At 35.4% G+C, this 22,462-nt stretch overlaps 2 long non-coding RNA genes across 2 annotated transcripts in view; one reads left to right on the plus strand and one right to left on the minus strand.

Moving 5' to 3' along the window:
* Nucleotides 1–718: 718 nt before the first annotated feature.
* LOC140601523 (uncharacterized) overlaps nucleotides 719–22,462 on the minus strand; it is a 602,967-nt gene continuing 581,223 nt past the window's right edge. The window contains exons 20-21 of the long non-coding RNA XR_012004538.1: nucleotides 16,173–16,326; nucleotides 719–1,908 (exon numbers count right to left, since the gene is read on the minus strand). This is a non-coding gene — a long non-coding RNA (uncharacterized lncRNA). The remainder of the gene's footprint in view (nucleotides 1,909–16,172; nucleotides 16,327–22,462) is intronic.
* The window catches only part of LOC140601526 (uncharacterized), a 37,324-nt gene continuing 33,521 nt past the window's right edge, over nucleotides 18,660–22,462 (plus strand). The window contains exon 1 of the long non-coding RNA XR_012004541.1: nucleotides 18,660–18,829. This is a non-coding gene — a long non-coding RNA (uncharacterized lncRNA). The remainder of the gene's footprint in view (nucleotides 18,830–22,462) is intronic.

Genomic DNA, 22,462 nt, shown 5'->3' on the forward strand with positions numbered 1-22,462 from the left:
GCAAAGGAAAATTTTATACTAATAATTACTACTGGAATAATTAGAACTGATTTGAGAGTATAATAGCAATTATACAGTTTAATGTAGTCATCCAAATTAATGTGTGAACAAATCCTTTTACAAAAAGAAAGGGCATTTAGAAGCCACATACTCCAAGTGCCAACATGGTGATTCTATTATGTTTCTGCCAATTGTCACAATGTTGCAAATGTTTATAATATTTTTTATAATAAAAACATTTCATCTTAATAACAAATTCAAAATCAATCACAGAATCATAGTCTTTATTACTGGCATTTTCTGATTTTAATAAACACTGAAATTTAAAGATCTATTTTGACAGGGTTTTCAAGACAGTTAATTTATTTCTCATGCCAGCTTTCTCTAGAAATAAATTCCTTTCTCTTTCCAAAGAACCCATCAGTATTTTTTTTTCATCACGCTAGCTCACTTTTTCTGAATATGTACTTTTAGTTTTCTGCTTGCAGTCATGATATATTTAATAATGAGAGTCATTTCCTAAAACTCTTATTAGATAAGATAAGGGATGCCTGGGTGGCTCAGTGGTTAAGTATCCGCCTTTGGCTCAGGGTGTGGTCCTAGAGTCCCTGGATCAAGTCCCACATCAGGCTCCCTGCAAGGAGCCTGCTTCTTCCTCTGCCTATGTCTCTGCCTCTTTCTAGGTGTGTCTCTCATGAATGAATGAATGAATAAATAAATAAAGCACTTTATATTTAGATCATTATAAACTTTCAAATAAGCTGAAATGTAAAGGCAGACACATTAGCAATCATCTCTTTTTGAACCCTGGGCAAACTGTAGCCACAATAACTCTCAATAACTCAATGAATAAGAATTCATTGGCATTCTTGCTGGGAAAGCTTGAACCAAACCCTGGCACTAGAGAAGAAAGTCTTAGATTGACTTGTATGTCTCTCCATGGATAAGCATGGACTGAATCCACAATTTATATTATATTATCTATATATCATCATTTCCCCATAAATATTCAAAAAAGACAGACACAGAGAAAACTATCCAACCTTATTTATCATCGTACTCATATCTAGGTATTTGCATTAGCAGTTTAGTAATTTTTTTCTGAAACAAAAGATGTGTTGGATTTTTGGAGATGTTGCACAATTTCCTAGAGAAACGGATTATTTTAAATGAAGATCTAAATTAAAGATTTTCTATTTGTTTGCTTTCTTCCTTCACTTTCCTTCTTTCTTGTGGCTAAATCTCAAGACTCTTGGTGAGCCGAAATCTAAGGTATTGACAAGGAATGTGAAAGTTGACCTCTAAGGTCAAGTTTATACTAACAAAGCACATAATTATTAGCTCGTTCAAATATAAACAAAAGCTTCTGATTCTATCTCTGGGTATTTAGGGCTAGAATAAAATGTTTGTATTGGTGATAGTCAAGAAAATCAAATTAACAGGAAACCTACCTGATTGGATTAATTTTATTTTCTTGATGACATCTTTCCTCTTTCATTTATTTAACCTATTCACTGATGTAGCAAACACTTATTTTGCATTTAAGATATTCTAGGTAACTTGAAAGGTACAGGGAAACATGGCTCTATCCACAGGAGCATATTGTTAGGAATCATTTCACAGAGAAGGGCCTAGTGAAACTAGGTCTTTTTTTTTTTTTTTAAGATTTTATTTATTCATTCATGAGAGACACACAGAGAGAGAGAGAGAGGCAGAGACACAGGCAGAGGGAGAAGCAGGCTCTATGCAGGGAGCTTGACGTGGGACTTGATTCCGGGACCCAAGGATCACACCCTGGGCTGAAGGCGGTGCTAAGCAGCTGAGCCACCCGATTGCCTGAAACTTGGTCTTGAAGACATAAAATAATTGCAAATCCTCTTCCTAGCCAGTGAGGCTATCTCCTTAATTCTGATGGGAAAAAAAAAAAATGAACAAACAAAACAGTTAATTCTTCCTGAATACTTATAATACATGCCAACGTGTGGCTTGGTCTCTCTGGGATAAGACACTAATGTTTTGTGGTAAACATTTATAAGCAACATTTTGAACAAATAACTTTGGTGGAGAGTCTGTGCTTCTGCCAACTTGTGGTGACACCACACTTTTTGATTCATCAGGCATTTGGATTCCACAAAGAAACTATAATTATATGTGTGTTTAACCTCAGGCCCAGAAAATTGTCTTTTATCATTGAAAGGCTTTTAAAAGTTGAAATGTGAAATGAAGAGTTCCAGTTCTCCCAGGAGCTTCCTCTTGTCTGCTTACCTACCTCCCCATTTCTGCTTTACTTTTGGGACAATGGAAAAAAAAGAGTTTAAACCAGGTAAAAATAAAAAGAGATGAAAATGAAGGAGAAAGGGGGTTGGAGGGTACCGGTGTCCAACCCGAGGGCATGGTGTTGTGCAACCAAAGAAATGATTTTCAGAGGTACATGGCTCTCAGCTCTGTCAACGTCCTTCCCCAAGCAGCTTTGTCAAAGTGAGGTGCATGTAGGGACAGGCTCTCTGCACAACATCTGTGCTCTGTGAGTGGGCCCTGCTTACCACTTCCCATTATCTATGCAGTCTGAAGATGGTAGGCATTGACTCTAGATTTTCAGAATCAGAGTTCTGGGCTCCTCTGGCTTACCAATGTGTCCTCGTTGTTTCAGATTTTAGAAACACATTTGTATTCAGTTCTCCTTCAGGGAGAACAAAAGCTGTTGCTGGTGGAGATAAAGCATTGAAGAAGTTGTAGGTAAACTTTAGTCTTCCATCCTTCTGATATATCAGTGGAAATTCACAGTATGGACTTTTAATATAATCTTCTTTCTAAGCAACTGGGAATAGATGTACTTTTCATTTAATTCTTTAGTTTGCCTTAATTTTATATGGCTTTTGTTTCCTTAATCCAAGTATACATAAAAATGTATATTCTTAAAAAAAAAATGAGAAGAAGAAACAAAGTTCACTGATTGAAATGTTTTCAACTTTGGAAATTCCAGATGAGAAACATCTCCTTAGTATGAAGGCTCATGAGCTATTCAGCTGTTTAAGGAGTACAGGAATGAGTGGTATGTATGAAAGAGACAGTCCTTTCCTCTCCTTTTCCTGTGTGTTTCAGGATCCTTTCCTGACATGGAAGTAGATCAAAAAGTAGAAAAGGCATTAAAAATATATAACTCCATGAGATGGAATTACTTATTTCAAGCACATGAAGTACATTTTGAAAGCAAACCTCATTTCATCTCCAGGTGCATGCAAAGGATAAAGAAAAATATTTTCCATAGGATACTGGAGAAAATAAAATAACCTATAATATTACAGAAAATTGTATGTTTAGATATCTAGCCAATAACACCCAAGCTATGATTTTGCAAAATATAGAATAATGCTCATATCACTTGTGCTTTAAAAAAAATACTAATTCCTGGTAATCTGTTCAAATTCTCAGAAAAACAAGAATGGTGGCATGCTACTATTTAATCATCAAACAGTTACCATTAAGATCAAGGCAATAGGTAGGAAATTATCACTTCTCCTCTCTCATTTAATGTACTGAGTTCTTTAATAATTTCAAAAAAATGTGGATGTAATGAACGAGTAATTTCATTTGGATTGTAAGTGCAAGAGTGCTCTCATGTAAAAACATATCACAAGATCTTTTCTCCAAAACCCCCTACTTTACTGTTTTTCAAACTACAGTTTGCAACTCAGTAGTGGATTTAGATATAAATCTAGTGAGGTAGAACACGTTTTTCTTTTTATGAAATAGACAAATTAGAATAGAAAGTAGAAGGGTGCATTACATGTAGAAAGATAAGTTTCCAGGATCTTCTGTTCTGACATTATGTGCCTATGTGTGTGAATTGGACCTTAATGTAAAATACATGTCTCACTGTGAATCTCAAATTGCTTTGAAAGCTATTGCTTTCTACCACATATTAGCCCTTTAGGCAAGTAGCTAATTATGACTTTCATCTTAATATGAGGAAACTGAACCTCTTGAAGAAGAGGTGCATTGTTAAAGATCTTCCAGGCACATGGAAGAACAGAAATTCTGTTTTTATTGTTAAAATAAAGAATAATTGCTCTTTTTTCAACATAGACTTATCAGGTCCATCTCAGTTACACGAATCGAGGAATGTATTTGTGTATGTGTTTCTCTAACTAAAAAGAAACTCAGAATAAACCCTAAGCATTACTACCATAATTAGCTCCTAATTAATATTCTTATTCCTGATATTGATGTAAACCTACATGTCCATTGTTTTTCATTGATGTTATTTTACATTGCTGGCAGTCTAGTGACTCTTCAGAGAATCTCATCGATTATATTCACAAAGTTCTTAGTATCAATTGCTCTACAATTAAGAAACCCTGTGAAGATCATCAAGCCTCACTTTTGACAGTTCAGCTTTGGACCTTTTAGGAACTTAGCAAACCACTGTGATAAGTACGGCTCAAGTTGGTTATTCATATAAAACTCATGTTCCCATTTTGTTCTTGTTGAATGACTTAAACTGTTTTTGTATTCTTGCTTACCCATTCTAAGCTTCTCTTCTCTGAAGCCTTTTTTTCAATCACTTGAGTTTCCAAAAACTTCTAGTAAGCATTCCTTCCATAAAGGCATTGGGATCATCACTATACTGATACAAATAACTAAGACCTATTTTTGTAGAGCTCTTTGTCTAATGGTCAGAATATTCAGTTTCTGACAATGAAAACAAAGATCTGCAAATAAAAGTTCTGTGATCATTTTTTTTTCTATTTTAGAAAGGTCATTGATGACATGTATGCCTTGCAAGAATAGCCAGTATGTGCCCCATCATTCTTTTCTTCCTTTGAATGATAGGACAATCTCCAAAAAGTAGCAACAATTAAAATTGTTGAATCCTTATTAAGAATCTTCCAAACATAATAGAAAATATATTGCAAGAGTAAAATAATACAGAAGACATAACTAGAATAAAATCAAGGACACTTTTCTAGGAAACATATATATCATTATTAATTTGTAGGAACATTGTGCCTCCATGATAGATCCACAGTGGATGGATGACAAAAAGATTCATGTTATTTTATTATCACTTAATCTTTGGAAAACTGAAAGCCATTTATTTATTTAAGATCATCCCATGGCTTCATCCTCTCCTTCCACATGTGCAGTCTCCTAAAACCAAGAAAGAACTGAGCTGGTTGCTAAGTAACAACTAAGGTATTATGAATGGGTGCAGAGATGCAGCTCTTGAATCAAGTATTAATCAACAGGTTTTAAAAACAAAGAAGTATGATAGTAAAATCACCCATTAAGTCATATGTTTGAGGAAAGGGTCAAAGCTAAATTCTAGTTTAGATAGGGATGATTTTGTAGAAGAAGGATTTTTTTCCTTAAAATATTAGGTTTTTAAAAAAATAAATTCAACTTAATGAACCATTAGGGAAACACTAATGTTTTGTAAATGACTTGTAAACAGAAAGCATTTGAAGTAGATTTTTAATCCAGCCAAAAAGTCATAAGAAGAACAAAGAAAAAAATTCAATGAAGAATTAAATTGAAAATTGTGTGTGAAAGTTAAAGAAATTGGGAATGCATATTACAATTTTTTTGGTATCTCCAAGGGAGCATATTCTTGATTTTTGAGACTTGGAAGATTCCAGATAGCTTATCTGAATAAACTATAAACTTATCCATCAAACTCATATTCAAAATTATGGGCAGATTGGACCTACTTTCCCATTTTAACGCTTGCGCCTCATACATTCTAGGTTTATAGGATTAAAATTAAAAATGCCCCAAATGGAAACACATGATTTGGTTGCCATCTGATGTATCAGTGGCATCAGGATAGAGCAGGAAAAGACTGAGAAGTTGGTTGGAACCCTCAGTCGAGGGTGCCTATGACTGACTCCAGAGAAATTGCTATGGCGATAGGAAAAGGAAAGAATGGGGAGGCCTGGGTGGCTCAGTGACTGAGCTCCTGTCTTTGGCTCACCACACGATCCCAGGGTCCTAGGATCCAGTCCCACATCAGGCTCCGCACAGGGAGCTTGCTTTTCACTCTGCCTATGTCTCTGCCTCTCTCTCTGTGTCTCTTGTGAATAAATAAATAAAATCTTTTTTAAAAGGACAAAGGAGAGAATGGGTGAGATTATGAAGTTTCTCACACATTTTTGTGTAGGAGTGCCAGTCCATCAATGGAGATCACATACTGGCTAAGAGGTCACTGGGTTTGGGGATCAGAGAAATCTGGATTCAAACCCTGGCTCTTTACTCTCTAGTTTTGTACATTTGTGTATTAGTTAAGCTCTCCTTAAAATTTAGCCATGTTTGGTGTGTTTATTATTATTTTGCAATTTTTAAGCTTTTTTTAAATTGAAGTGTAGGTGACACACAATGTTACTTTAACTTTAGGTGTGCAACATAGTGATTGGACAACTCTACCTTATGCTATGCTTACCCTCAAATGTAGCTACCTTCTGGTACCATACAACACTACTAAAACACCATTGACTGTGCTCATTTCCTTTCATTTCCCTTGACTTACTCATTCCATAACTGAAAGCCTGTACCTTCCACTCCCCTCACCCATTCTGCCAATCTCCCTACCTCCATCCCCTCTGGCACCCACCAGTTTGTTTGCCACATTTATGGGCTTGTTTCTGCTTTGCTTATTCTTTTTTTTTTTTTTAATTCCACATATAAGTGAAATTGTATGGTATTTTCCTTTCTCTTTCTGAATTATTTCATTCAGCATAATACTTTCTAGGTCCATCCCTGTTGTCCCAAATCGTAAAATTTCATTTTTTTATGGCTTGTAACATCCATTGTGTATGCATGCCACAACTTCCTTATCCATTCATCAGTTGATGGACACTTGAATTGTTTCCATGTCTTAGCTATTGTAAATAATGCTGCAATAAACATAGGGGTACATGCACCTTTTCAAATGAGTGTTTTTATTTTTGTCAAGTAAGTACCTACAGTGGAATTACTGGCTCATACAGTAATTCTGTTTTTAATTTTTTGAGAAACCTTCATATTGTTTTCCATAGTGATCACACCAACTTATATTCCTACTAATAGTGTACAGGATTCCTTTTACTCCACATCCTTGTCAAAGCTTGGTATTTCTCGTTTTTTGGATTCTAGCCATTCTGATATCTCACTGCGGTTTTAATTTGCATTTCCCTGATGATTAGTAATGTTGACATCTTTTCATGTCTCTGTTGGCCATCTGTATTCTGTATGTCTTCTTTGAAAAATCTATTCAGGTCTTCTGCACATTTTTTCCTCAAGTTATTTTGGCTTTTGTGGTGTTGAGTTGTATAAGTTCTTTATGTATTTTGGATACTAACCTTTTATTGGATACATCTTTTACTAATATCTTCTCCCGTCCAGTAGTCACCTTTTTGTTTTGTTGATGGTTTTCTTTTTTTTTTTTTCATTTTTCTTTTGATATAGTCCCAAATATTTACTTTTGCTTTTGTTTTGCTTGCCTAAGGAGACATATCTAGAAAAAATGTTGCTAAAACCAATGTTTAAGAGATCACTATGTTTTCTTCTAGGATTTATATAGTTTAGATCTCACATTTAGGTCTTTAATTCATTTTGAGTTTTTTTTCTCTTTACTTTTTGCATATGGTGTACAAGAGTAGTACAGTTTCATTTTTTTTTGCATGTAATTGTCTGGTTTTCCCAGCACCATTTACAGAGGAGACTATTTTTCTCCTATTGTATATTCCTGCCTTCTTTACCATAGACTAATTGACCATATAAGTGTAGGTTTATTATGGAATTCTCTATTCTGTTCTATTGATTTATGTGTATATTTTTCTGCCAGCACCATACTATTTTGACAAAACTTTGTAGCTTATCTAGAAATCTTGGGTTGTGATACCTCCAGCTTTGTTTTTTATCAAGATTGCTTTGGCTATTTGGAGTTTTTGTGGTTTCATACCAATATTAACATTTGTTCTACCTCTGTGAGAAATTATCCATATATATATATCTTGGATATATCCATATATCCAAAATATCCATATTTTGATACAGATTGCATTGAATCTGTAGATTGTTTTAGGTAGTATGGAAATTTAACAATATTCTTCCAATTCATGAGCATGATAGGTCTCTCCATTTGTGGTATCATTTTTTTAAAGATTTTATTTATTTATTTATTTATTTATTTATTTATTTATTTATTTATTTATTTATGAGAGACAGAGACAGAGAGAGAGAGAGAGGCAGAGACACAGGCAGAGGGAGAAGCAGGCTCCATGCAGGGAGCCTGACATGTGACTCGATCCTGGGTCTCCAAGATCACACCCTGTGCTGAAGGTGGTGCTAAACCGCTGAGCCACCCGGGCTGCCCATTTGTGGCATCTTTAATTCCTTTAATCTTTAATTCCTTTAATCTTTAATTCACCTCATTAGTTAAGTTTATTTCTAAGTATTTTATTCGTTGTGGTAAAATTATAAATGAAATTGTTTTCTTAATTTTTCTTTATGTTCCTTCATTATTAGTGTATAGAAACCCAAGTGATTTCTGTATATTTTGCATCCTACAACTTTACTGAGCTTATTTATTTTAATAGATTTTTGGTGAAGTTTTAGTGTTTTCTACGTATAGTATCATGTCATCTGCAAATAGTGGTGTTTTTACTTTTTTTTTGACAATGTGGTTGCATTTTATTTCTTTTTCTTAGCTGATGCTAGTGAGAGTGGACACCCTTGCCCTTTTCTTATTCATAGAGGAAAAGCTCTCAGCTTTTCACCCATGTTAGCTGTGGGTTTTCATATATGGCCTTTATTATGTTGAGGTATGTTCCCACTAACGTCACTTTGTTGAGAGTTTTTATCATGAATGGATGTTAAATTCTGCCAAATAGTTTTTTTGCATCTTTTGAAATGATACAATTTTTACCCTCATTTTGCTAATGTGGTGTATCAGATCGACAATTTGTGAATATTAACCCATCATACATGTCCAGAATAAATCCTACTTGATCATGGTGAATGATCCTTTTAATGATTTTTGAAATGTGGTTTGCTAGTATTTTGTTGGTAAATTTTGCATCTATGTTCATCAAGGTTATTAACCTGTAGTTTTCTTTTGTAGTATCTTTATCTGGTTTGGGGATCAGGGTAGTGCTGGAATTGTTGGATTTGTAGAATGATCTTGGAAGTATTCCTTTTTTTTTTTAAATAATAAATTTATTTTTTATTCCTAACCTTTCTTTCTTTCTTTCTTTCTTTCTTTCTTTCTTTCTTTCTTTCTTTCTTTCTTTCTTTCTTTCTTCCTCCCTGCCTTCCTTCCTTCCTTCCTTCCTTCCTTCCTTCCTTCCTTTCTCTTTCTTTCTTTCTTTCTTTCTTTTCTTTTTTTTCTTTCTTTCTTTTCTTTTCTTTTTTTTCTTTTGAAAATTTTGAAGACAACAGGTATTTACTCTTCTTTAAATGTTTGATAGAATTCACCTGTGAAGCCATCTGGTCCTAAACTTTTTTGCGTGTGGAGTTTTTTGATTACTCTTTCAATTTCATTGCAGTAGTTGGTCTATTCAAATTTTCTATTTCTTTCCACTTCAGTTCTGGTAGGTTATTTGTTTCTGGAATTTATCCATTTCTTATAGATTGCCTATTTTGTTAACATATAACTTTTCATAATATTTTGTTCTAATCCTTTGTATTTCTGTTCTGTGAGTAGTTATTTCTCTTTCATTTCTGATTTTATTTGAGCCCACTTTTTTTTTTAATGAGTCTGGCTAAAGGTTTATCAATTTTTTCAAAGAATCAGCTCTTGGTTTTATTGATTTATTGATCTATTCTATTGTCTTTTTTTGTTTGTTTTAAGTTTCTATGTCATTTATTTCTCTCTAACCTTCGTTATTCCCTTATATTGGCTTTAAGCTTCATTTATTGCTCTTTTTCTAGAGTTAGGTATGTTAATTTGTTTGAGATTTTTTTTTTTTTTGCTTCTTGAGGTAGACCTATATTGCTATAAACTTCCCTCTTAGAACCATCTCAAAGATTTTGAACTGTTATGTTTTCATTTTCATTTCTAGCCATGTAATTTTTTAAAAAATATTTTATTTATTTGAGAAAGAGTACATAAGCGGGAGGAATAGCAGAGGGAAAGAGGCAAGCAGGCTCCTTGCTGAGCACAAAGCCCTACATGGGGCTCGATTTCACAACCCTGAGATCATGACCTGAGCAGGAATTAAGAGTCAGATGTTTAACTGCCTGAGCTACCCGAATGCCTCTCTCCATGTAATTTTTTTATTTCTTTGATATCTTGGCTGACCCATTCTTTTTTTTTTTTTTTTTCACTATCCTCCATGTATTTATGCTCTTTCAAGATTTTTTCTTGTGGTTGATTTCTAGTTTCATGATCAGAAAAAATCCATGCTATGACTTCAATCTTCTTAAATTTGTTGAGACTTATTTTGTGGCGTAAGATGTGATCTACTCTGGAGAATGTTCCATGTGCACTTGAAAAGAATGTGTATTCTACTATTTTAGGATGGAATGTTCTGAATATACTCGCTAAATCTGTCTAGTCCAGTGTGTCATTCAAAGTCACTATTTCCAGTTGATTTTCTGTTTGAATGATCTGTCCACTGATGGAAGTGGGTTGTTAAAGCTTCCTACTATTACTGCATTACTATCAATTAGTTCCTTTATGTTTGTTATTGTTTTATGCATTTGGGTGCTTTCATGTTGGGTGCATATTTACAATTGTTTTATCTTCTTGTTGGATTGTCATTTTTGTTATTATATATTGCCCTTCTTTGTCTCGTGTTACAGTCTTTTTTTTAAAGCCTACTTGTCTGATGTATAGGTATTGCTACCCAGCCTTTCTTTTCACATCCATTTGCATAATAAGTGTTTCTCCAACCCCTCACTTTCAATCTGCATGTGTCTTTGGGTCTCAAATGAGCCTCTTGTAAGCAGCGAACAAATAGGTCTTGTTTTTTAATCCACTCTGTCACTCTATGTGTCTTTTAATTGGAGCATTTACTCCATTTACTTCAAAGTGATTATTGATAGCTATGCATTTGCCATTTTTTAAAACTTGTTTTATAGTTGTATGTGTTGTTCTCCTCTCTTACCTTCTTCCCTTGCTCACTTCTCTCATGATAAGTTGGCTTTCTTTAGTGATATACTGGGATTCCTTTCTCTTCATTTTTGCGTATCTATTACTGATTTTTGATTTGTGATTACCACTAGGTTTGTACATAACATCTTGTGCTTTGTTAAAAGGATATTCCTCTGTCCTCATTTTGCTTGACTTTCTGTGTTTATTTCTATGAATTAGGCATAACAGCTGCTTCTAAACTTGAAGAAATATTTTGTTGACTGTTTCTTTTGCTATGCAGAAGTTTTTATCTTAATTAAGTCCCAATAGTTCATTTTTGCTTTTGTTTCCCTCGCCTTCATGGATGTATCTTGCAAGAAGTTGTTGTGGCCAAGTTCAAAAAGGGTGTTGCCTGTGTTCTCCTCGAGGATTTTGATGGATTCTTGTCTCATATTTAGATCTTTCATTCATTTTGAGTTTATCTTTGTGTATGGTGTAAGAGAATGGTCCAGTTTCATTCTTCTGCACGTGACTGTCCAATTTTCCCAGCACCATTTATTGAAGAGACTGTCCTTTTTCCAGTGGATAGTCTTTCCTGCTTTGTCAAATATTAGTTGACCATAGAGTTGAGGACCCATTTCTGGGTTCTCTATTCTGTTCCATTGATCTATGTGTCTGTTTTTGTGCCAGTACCACACTGTCTTGATGATCACAGTACAACCCGAAATCTGGCATTGTGATGCCCCCAGCTATGGTTTTCTTTTTTAATATCCCCCTGGCTGGCTATTCAGGATCTTCTCTGATTCCAAATAAATCTTAAGATGATTTGTTCCAACTCTCTGAAGAAAGCCCATGGTATTTTGATAGAGATTGCAATAAATGTGTAAATTGCCGTGGGTAGCATAGACATTTTCACAATATTAATTCTTCTAATCCATGAGCACAGAATGTTTTTCCATCTATTTTTGTCTTCCTCTATTTCTTTCAGAAGTGTTCTGTAGTCTTTTGGGTATAGATCCTTTACCTCTTTGGTTAAGTTTATTCCTAGGTATCTTATGCCTTTGGGTGCAATTGTAAATGGGATTGACTCCTTAATTTCTCTTCCTTCAGTCTCATTGTTAGTGTATAGAAATGCCACTGATTTCTGGGCATTGATTTTGCATCCTGTCACACTGCCAAATTGCTGTATGAGTTCTAGCAATCTTAGGGTGGAGTCCTTTGGGTTTTCTATGTACAGTATCCTGTCATCTGTGAAGAGGGCGAGTTTGACTTCTTCTTTGCCAATTTGAATGCCTTATTTCTTTTTGTTGTCTTATTGCTGAGGCTAGGACTTCTAGTGCTATGTTGAATAGCAGTGGTGAGACTGGACATCCGTGTTGTGTTCCTTCCTAATCTAGGGGAAAGGCTCTCACTGTTTCCCCATTGAGAATGATATTTGCTGTGGGCTTTTTATAGATGGCTTTTAAGATGCTGAGGAATGTTTCCTCTATCCCTACACTTTGAAGAGTTTTGATCAAGAATGGATGCTGTATTTTGTCAAATGCTTTCTCTGCATCTAATGAGAGGATCATAAGGCTCTTGTTTTTTTTCTATTGATATGATCTATCACATTGATTGCTTTATGAGTGTTGAACCAGCCTTGCATCTTGGGGAGAAATCTCACTTGGTCATGGTGAATAATCTTCTTAATATACTGTTGGATCCTATTGGCTAGTATCTTGTTGAGAATTTTTGCATCCATGTTCATCAGGGATATTGGTCTATAATTCTCTGTCTGGTTTTGGAATTAAGGTGATGCTGGCTTCATAGAACGAGTTTGGAAGTATTTTGTCCTTTTCTATCTTTTAGAACAGCTTTAGTAGAATAGGTATGGTTTCTTCTTTAAACGTTTGATAGAATTCCCCAGGGAAGCAATCTGGCCCTGGACTTTTGTGTCTTGGGAGGTTTTTGATGACTGCTACAATTTCCTCCCTGGTTATTGGCCTGTTCAGGTTTTCTATTTCTTCCTGTTCCAGTTTTGGTAGTTTGTGGTTTTCCAGAAATGCGTTTTTTTTTTCACACTCTTACGATTACTTTATTGAAATTTTATAAAAACTCAGCCAAGTAGAAGAAAAAGGTACAACCCAAGAGTACAGTTCTCTTTGGTGCTTTTATTCTCCTTGCCCCTGTGGCACTGATGTTGACAGCCCCTTGCTCTCCACTAACCAGGCAGCATGGAAATATTCTTAAAGTGAGTTCATATGGATTTCAAGCTGGGGCCAGATCTCGCATTTCCTGAGGCTTCTCAGGCAGGCAAGTTATTGACTATGGAATACCTCTCTGTCAGAGGTAAAAGCTCAGTTTATTCAATCTCTAGAAAAGTTGCAATCTTCCCCTGGTCGGACACATTTCTTCTAGATTGCCTAATTTATTGGCGTATAGCTGCTCATAATATTGTTTTAAAACCATTTGTATTTCCTTGGTATTGGTTGTAATCTCTCTTTTTCATTCGTGATTTACTGAAAGACAACCTACGGAATGGAAGAAGGTATTTGCAAATGACATATCAGATAAAGGGTTAGTTTCCAAGATCTATAAAGAACTTATTATAGTCATCAGCAAAGAAACAAACAATCCAATCATGAAACGGGCAAAAGCCATGAACAGAAATTTCACCAAAGATGACATACACATCGCCAACAAGCTCATGAGAAAATGTTTTGCATCACTTGCCATCAGGGAAATACAAATCAAAACCACAATGAGATACCACCTCACACCAGTGAGAATGGGAAAAATTAACAAGGCAGGAAAACACAAATATTGGAGAGGATGTGGAGAAAGGGGAACCCTCTTGCACTCTTGGTGGGAATGAGAACTGGTGCAGCCACCCTGGAAAATTATGTGGAGGTTCCTCAAAGAATTAAAAATAGAACTGCCCTACAGCCCAGCAATTGCACTGCTGGGGATTTACCCCAAAGATACAGACGCAGTGAAATGGCAGGACACCTGCACCCCAATGTTTATAGCAGCAATGTCCACAATAGCCAAAATGTGGAAGGAGCCTCAGTGTCCACTGAAAGATGAATGGATAAAGAAGCTGTGGTATATGCATATAATGGAATATTACTCAGCCATCAAAAGAGATGAATACCCACCATTTACTTCAACATGGATAGAACTGGATGGTATTATACTGAGTTAAGTAAGTCATTCGGAGAAAGACAAACATATGGTTTCATTCATTCAGGGAATATAAAAAATAGTGAAAGGGATTATAGGGGAAAGGAGAGAAAATGAGTGGGAAAAATCAGAGAGGGAGACAGAACATGAGAGTCTCCTAACTCTGAGAAATGAACAAGGGGTAGTGGAAGGGGAGGTGGGTGGGGGGTTGGGGTGACTGGGTGACGGGTACTGAGGGGGGCACTTGATGGGATGAGCACTGGGTGTTATGCTATGTTGGCAAATTGAACTCCAATAAAAAAATATACAAAAATAAATAAATAAATAAACTTGAAGAAATGTATTTGTCTATGGTCATTCCCTGTTAGATTGTGTGTACCTGGTGACTTTGGCTGGCTTGATCTGTGGCTGGAGTGGATTGAGGGTCCCAGGGCTCTCTGTGCAGATAGGACCCTGGTAGAGTAGCTGGAAATGAGGCTGATGTGCTCCAACTGGGGGGGAGGGGGTACTCTGACAGGGTTGCCAGAACCAAAACAGGAATGAGCCAGAAGGTCCCAGAGCAGTATGTGCTGGAATTGTCCTAACATGCCGTCTGGAGTCCAAGTGGCATGGGCCAGAGTGTTCTGGGTTGCTTTGTACCTATGTCACCTTGGCACAATGCCTGGAGTTCTGGTGAGCACTGACTGGGGGTGTACCAGTGTGCACTGCTCTAGGGATGTCTTAGTGGAAAGGCTTGGGCCGGTGTGAACTAAGGGCCTGGGATTCAGGTAAGTGGTAGGCCAGCTAGGATGCCTGGATCCTGCTCCCATTCATGCTATTAAGGTAAAGTAGAAACAAATTGTGGTATTCACCAGCTCCTCTGACCCAGAGAAAGTTACAACAGCTCCCTTAACATTTAGCAGGGTTCTAGGGCTGACTCCTTTATAGTCTAGTTGCTCTTATAAATTGGCTTTTTCTTCCTGTGCCCAGGGCATCCTAGGCTAGTGTGAGCTAGAGGCCCAGGACTCATGGAGGCAGCAGGCCAGCTATGGCATTCACACCTTGCTCCTGCCAGTTCTATCAAGGTGGAAGGAGGAAACTGTGGTATTTGCCAGCCAGCTCCTCTGATATGGAGAGAGTGCCAGCAACTCCTTTGCTGCTTGTCAGAGTTCTAGGCCTGGTTCCTATACATTCTAGTTACCCTTCTAAACAGTGGCTTTCTTTCTGTGCCTCAAAGCAGACAAATCTGCTCTCAACCTCTCAGTACTATTGTTTCCCTCTGTGATGTTGGATGTGGGGATTCCCCGAATTACTGTGTCTCTGTCTCTTTTGCTTTTCTCTATGTGGTCTCTTTATCATTTGTTGTGCACAAGCTAGTCAGTCTGTCACTGGTTCTTCTTCAGAAGGAATTGCTCTAAGAATAGGTATAGATTTGGTATATTCATGGAGGAGGGGAGTTCTTGGGCCAAAACTGGATCATGTCCTGTTTCTCCACTTCACATGGCTCTTGGGAAAGTCATCACACATACTGAGTTTCCTCATGTATAAAATATAGATAATGTTTCCCATTCTAATATATTTTGAGAAATTTTGTGGGTTTTTTTTAATTGTGTCTTACAGTTCAAGTTTGTAGATTTCAATAAGCAACAATTTTTAAAGATGTGGTAATGTTCCAGTTAATATTTATCTGTCTTTCATGGCCCCACACACTGCATCTGCATCTTTAAATCCATAAATAAGTTTCCTTAAGTATCATACTTTCCTGGTCTTTCAAGCTTAATGATAAGGGGGAAGCACAAGAAAAATTTCAGTAGAATACAGTTTTTATTTTGTAAACACTAATGTATTAAATTTGCTATACATTGAAGCCAATAATATATAGTATTATTTGAATTGTATATATGAATTGGATGTTATAACTAGTTGATTTTTTTTCATTGTGTTAGAGGTATTTTACTGAACAAGGCCAAATGGTTACCTCAGTATTACAGCCAATATAGTCCAAGGGACCATTTCTCCCCAAGTCTGTGTTGTACTTTATTATGTGAAGTCTGCGTTTCTGTGACTCTTAAATCTGTTGATGAGGTGGGACGAGTGCACTTGCTTTCTGTGGCAATAAAGATTTTCTGTGCCTCACAAAAAAAGAAAAAAAAAAAAGATAATGTTTCCCACTTCTTAGAGCTGTTGTGAGAAAATATATGTAAATCCCTTAATAAAATACCAACACATGGTAATTGCTCAATAAATGTTAAGGATTATTGCTTATTACTATTATTAGTAGTAGTAGTAGTAGTATTATGCCCTGAGAAACTTGGATTGTAACTCATAGAAGTGGGCGGGTTACTATTCATACTATTAATTAAATAAAATGTCATAATCCTGCCATAATTTCAATGTACAGGAAGCCTATTCAAGGAGAGGGGTTGATTGAGCCACTGAAGTAAAATTCCAACAGAATTTTACTTGTTTATAATGTAGTTTGAAAGAAATCTTGACTCAAATTCTGCAGTGCAGAGGGAGGATGACAAAGGATTATAAAGATGTCCTGATGGTGCTTATGAATTCTATACATTATCTACTTCTTACTTACCTCTCAAAAGCCTCTTTGCTAAAGATAAGTGTCATTATGTATGCAAATTAGAGAAACTGCCATGAAAAATAATTCTTATTCTGCTCATAGTCTTAAGTGCTTTTAATAAATGAATCATTTGAAGTATTCACAAAGGCCTACTTTAAAGAAAAAAAAACATATGAAAACAATATAAAGAGAAAAAGTTACATACCTAGTAATTAAAGTCTTACTTTCTTAATACTCCCTTTGACTGAAATCAAAGCATTACTCAAAATGATAAAGAGGTATTACTGTGAGCTAAATTTTTGAAATGTAAAACTGTATTTTCTGTTCATTTTTGTTTTGTGTAAAAGATAATACTACTGAATGAATGCATTGCTTGTGTCCAAATACACGTCTGAAACAAGGCCTTTTCTTGGTTTATGTCCCATTGAGAGAATTGCAGCCTCATTTTCTCTTTCACATTATTTAATATTTGGCTGCAGCCACTCTTTGGCAGTAGGTAGGGTATTTGATAATCCTTCTGTGTTGCATAAACATTTTTACTTCAAAGAGATTGCCTGTCCGTATCCCACTGGAATTATTTCAAGCCAGATGTCTAATTCTGTCCAACATCTTCAATGTTTTCAAAATCATCTTGGGTGTTGTTAATGGAGTATCATTAGGTACAATTTGAAACTTTTTAATGGGCGGTACATGCATTCAGACATTTGTGCAACATGTGCTCTTGCTTCTTAAATCTTTGGGGTATTTTCTTTTATATACCATTCTTCTAACATCTTATTTTCTCTGCCAGTTGACTTAATTATGTAGTCATGGTAAATATTATCTTTTAATTTGACAAATATTTATTAAAACTACAATAGGATCCAAATATTGTACAAATCACTGGGATGAGATGGGAAGCCTGCATCACAGAAGCTATGGTCCATTTAGGAGGGAAAGAGAAATAGAGAAATTTAGAAACAAATTTTAGTGTGCCATGAAAGCCCAGATCTGGGACCTCTTAATATTGTTTGATGAGAGAAGGAGCATTTTGATCAAGGCCTCAACTTCCCAGAAGCATGAGGAAAATAACCTCCCAAAAGAGGCATACTTAAGTAAAGATACATGTGGATATGGTTTGTTCCAAAAACAAAGTAATTCTACACTAACCAAAGGAAGTTTGGGAGAGAACAACGTGTACGATGATAATAGAGCTGGCTTTCTCCTACAAAACCAGGAAACTATTAAAATAGTAAAACTGGGTGGAGCATGGTCAGATTTATATTTGAGAAAAATCTGAAGATCATGTGTTGGACAGATTATATGGGAGATAAACTTAAGTAGCCATGGCATTTAGGAAGTACTTGAGTCACTACCCATGAAGGATTGAACTAATACTAGAAATGGAGACAAGAAAAATAATTCAAGCATGTAATAATCAGAAGCATTGCAGTTTGAAATCTAACACCTCAAAAGGGCTCAATGAATGCCTTTTAAATGAAAGAACAAAAAATTAATGCATTAAAATTGATTTCACATATAAAATTCAGAACACTGAAAATGATGGGATCATTTCACACTTGTATATATTATTTTTTTCACTTTTTTCTCTGTATTGAAAGCAGGGATATTTCAAACCACACACAAAGGATTCCTATTTGTATATTTGTGACGGATTGGTGCATTTTCTGTTTTAAATGTCCATATTTAAGGAAAGGTCTCTCCAGATACCTCAGGATCATGTTATTTGGCTGGATTAGTAGTGGGCACAGGGTTTAAGTCTTCCCTTTCACTGCTGACCCCAAATATTCCAATTCAGTGAAGTTCTGAGAACATGTTTATATTCCAGGTTCAGGTCATAATATATGAACAGCATTCCATAGATTCCTCATTACCAAATGAAAACATATCAAGAAACTGCATTAAACCAGAATCTCTAGCCATTTTTAGCATATGTCTTCAAGAATGAGGACTGCCTCACTCTACTACCAAATCACCTCAACACTGCTCTTCTTTTAGTTTTCTTCACAGCTCTTCTTACCTTCAGAGATAGAATATCACTTATTTTTCAATTTCAGGTAATTTAATTTCAATATAATACTTCTATCTAACCTACAGACCATTTCTTAGTTACCTCAATAATATCCTTTATAGTATTTGTTTTCCAGTTCAAGATAGATCCAGGAACTCATATTGCATTATATAATATATTTTAGTCTTCTTTAATCTGGAAATTATTCTTAGTCTTTATTTTTCATAACGTTGATATATTTCAAGAATAAGGGCAGTATTTTAGTGTGTCTCCCTCAATTAGAATTGGTCTTTAAGGTGTCACATTCCAAATACATGATATACATTGATACTTCATAAAGGGATTATCTAGTTTCTGCACAGTATAGTTTATATGCATTAATATAATTTAACTGTAGAAATTTTTATTAATTCTAAGACTGTTTCAATATCCTGCCCTCATCAAACCTGATCATCCTCCAGGATGCTAACTTTAATGAATAATTATTCCTGCATCAGTTTTTACTATGATAATTGTAAAACTGTAATTTTCTACATTATTTCTTTCTTATTAGTTGACATTTCATCATAAGAAAGCTTTCCCTCACCTCATCTGTCTGCCTGACTATCATTTATCATAATATCTATCAATCTGAATATCTCTCAGTGTGGATTCATGGATTCTTATTATGCCTTAATATGGATATTCAAATCTGTTAACTCTTCCTTGTAAATCACGACTTTAAGCAATAAAAAGCATTCTTTATCTCACTGAATGTTTTCATTTTTTTTTTTTCCTTTTTGGCTTACTTTTCCTTAGTCTATCTGGTTGCTTACTTTCAGTTTCCCAGCATACTTTTAACTATCTCTTAATTTTGTAGCCTTTTGACTCAATTGGCTTTAGACATGCCATATACATGGTTAGGTTTTTCTAACAGTTTAGAAATCCTTTTCTTTAGTCAGTTAAGCTCATTCATAATTACTGCTATGTCTGATATGCTTTGTCTCAAATCTATCGCTTTATATCATACTTACTCTGCATATTATATTTACTTTGTTTCTCCTCACTGTTATGTGTTTGCTTGGGTATTTAGGAAAGTTTGTACATTTTATTTAATTTTTTAAAGACTTATTTATTTTTTGGAGAGAGAGATGGGAGGGGGAGGGCAGAGGGAGTGATAAAGAGAATCTCCAGCAGAAATCCCTGCTGAGCCTGGAGCCAAAAACAGTGCTTGGCACATGACCCTGAAATCATGATTTGAGCCAAAATCAAGAGTCAGAAGATGGGGTGCCTGGGTGGCTGTCAGGTCAAGTTAAGGCACATGGCTCATGTGCCTTTGACCACAGTCAAAGGGTTCTGGGATCAAGCCTCACGTCAGGATCTCTGCTCAGTAGGGAGTTTGCTTCTCCCTCTACCTCTTCACCAACCTCCCACCCTTGTGCTCTCTGTCAGATAAGTAAGTGAATTCTTTTTTTTTTAAAGAGTCAGATGCTTAACTGACTAAGAAACTCAGGTGCCTCTGAAAATTTGTACATTTTAAAATAGCAATTACTTTTGGGCTTATTTAAAGATTTTATTTATTTATTTCACAGAGATGGAGCACAAGAAGGGGGAGTGACAGGCAGAGGGAGAGGGAGAAGCAAGCTCCACTGAGCAGGGAGCCAGACCCCAGGACCCTGAGATCATGAACTGAGCAGAAGAAGGCAGACACGTAACTGACTGAGCCACTCAGGGGCCTTAAAATAGGAAATATTTTTGTAGTCATACCTTTTATAGTGCCCTTAATACCCATTTTAAATGTGATCTTTTTTCTATATGCATTGCCAGTTTTAAATGGCATTATTTGGATCAAGCCCCGTTTCTGGCTTCGAACTCAGAGGAATCTGCTTGAGATTTTTTCTTCCTCTATCTCTCCCCCTCCCATCTTTCTCTTGCTCTCAAAATAAGTAAATAAATACATAAATAAATGGCATTCTTTAATATTCAACCCTTACATAAAAATTAATAAAAGTAGAAACAAACGTATTTCTACTTAACCCTTTTTCTCCTGCTTCTTAGTTGCATTCTTCCTACCTTTCAGAAATATATGTTTATATATTATTCATCCACCATGTCCTTGATCCTTTTTAAGTCTTACATCTAAAATTAAACATGTTACATACTTAACACTTGTTGAGTTTTCCAGGGTGGAGCTCATCCTTAAACAGACTTCTTCAGAAGATTTCATACTTTTGATACTTGAGGAACAGTATGGCTAGAGTAACATCATTGACTCACACTATATTTTCTTGAGTTTTTTGAAACTTTCTCTACCGTCAACCTTGCTAGAGTTGATGTGCCCTTGAAATTTTTGGTGTCCATCTTGCTTTCTTATTCCTACAAATAATTTACTCATTTTTCTGTTAGGCACAAAAAATATTTGTCTTTAAAGCCTGTAATTTTACCTTAGTATATCATGCAGTGCTTGCTCTGATCTAAGTTTTTCCAGGGGACACAGAGTCCTTTCAATATATTGATTTGGGCATTTGGCTTTTGTTTGAAAAATTTTAAACTATTGTTCTATTAGTTCCATTGTTTTTTTATTCTTCTTAATGGATTTCAGTTATATTTTCTTTGTATGCCTTCTATTTTAACCACATTTTTCCTAGCTTTTTTTTTGTCATGTTTATATTCCTTGTTATTTTCCTGCTTTCTTTTTAATGTCCCTCTTAGAGTTATCTTATTTCTAATACTTATTATTTTTTTCTTTAATTTCTTTCCTGAATTCTCTCAACTCTCATTGAACTTCACCTTGTTTGGTATTTGTATATTTTTATTCTTAATTATTGAATTCAGAGTCTATACTTTTTAAGGTACCTGATTGTGTAAGACTACTTAATTTATTTGAGACTGTTTTGTTCTCCTTTTGACCGGATACATAGGAAACTTTCTAACAGATGAACCATCTTCTGTTTTCTTTGTTGAGTGGTTTAATATGGAAGTGCTCTGATTTTGCTTTTGTATTTTGAGGCATTTGCGGACAGGGTATTTACAGTGTTCTCTTATGCCAGTATAGTGATGTGTAGTTTCACTACCGGTTGGTATTGATGATGCAGAAGGAGGGTAGACTGGCTTATTTCATGGCTCTATGATATTTTTGCAGGACTTATAGTTTCTTCTCTTACTTTTTTTTTTCATCCCCCATTACTACCAAGTAGAGACAGGTTACCCCTTCTTTCCCAATAGTAATGATCAGGCCAGTGTGAGGAACTATACAAGTCCCTAATTTGTGTTTAGTGTTTTGGCACCTAGTGTTGGATTTTCTCTTTCTGGGATTGATTTTTATTTTTTTCCTGAACTTTGCCTTCTTCTCTTCACTAGCTGTGCTCCATTCAGACTCTTCCCTCTTTGCATTAATCTCTGCATTTATAAACTTGCAGTCTTGAAGGGAGTTCCATCACTTACTGTTGGAATTTTGTGTTTATTTCCCTACTCACAAGTAACCTGAAATTCATAGCATTCTCCAACTCCTATTAATAGTGACGACATTATTATTTTAGTTGCGATTGTCTTCCCAGTCATATATTTACTTTTATTTTTAAATATTTGAAACAGTAATGCATATTGAACTTTTATCAATTATATCAATTATAAATATCAATTATATCAATTATCCCATGTTTTCTTAGGCTTTATATTGCCTTTTTAAGTTTTAAACTTT

This window comes from Canis lupus, chromosome 12 (assembly GCF_048164855.1).
Source record: "Canis lupus baileyi chromosome 12, mCanLup2.hap1, whole genome shotgun sequence".
Taxonomy (NCBI): domain Eukaryota; kingdom Metazoa; phylum Chordata; class Mammalia; order Carnivora; family Canidae; genus Canis; species Canis lupus.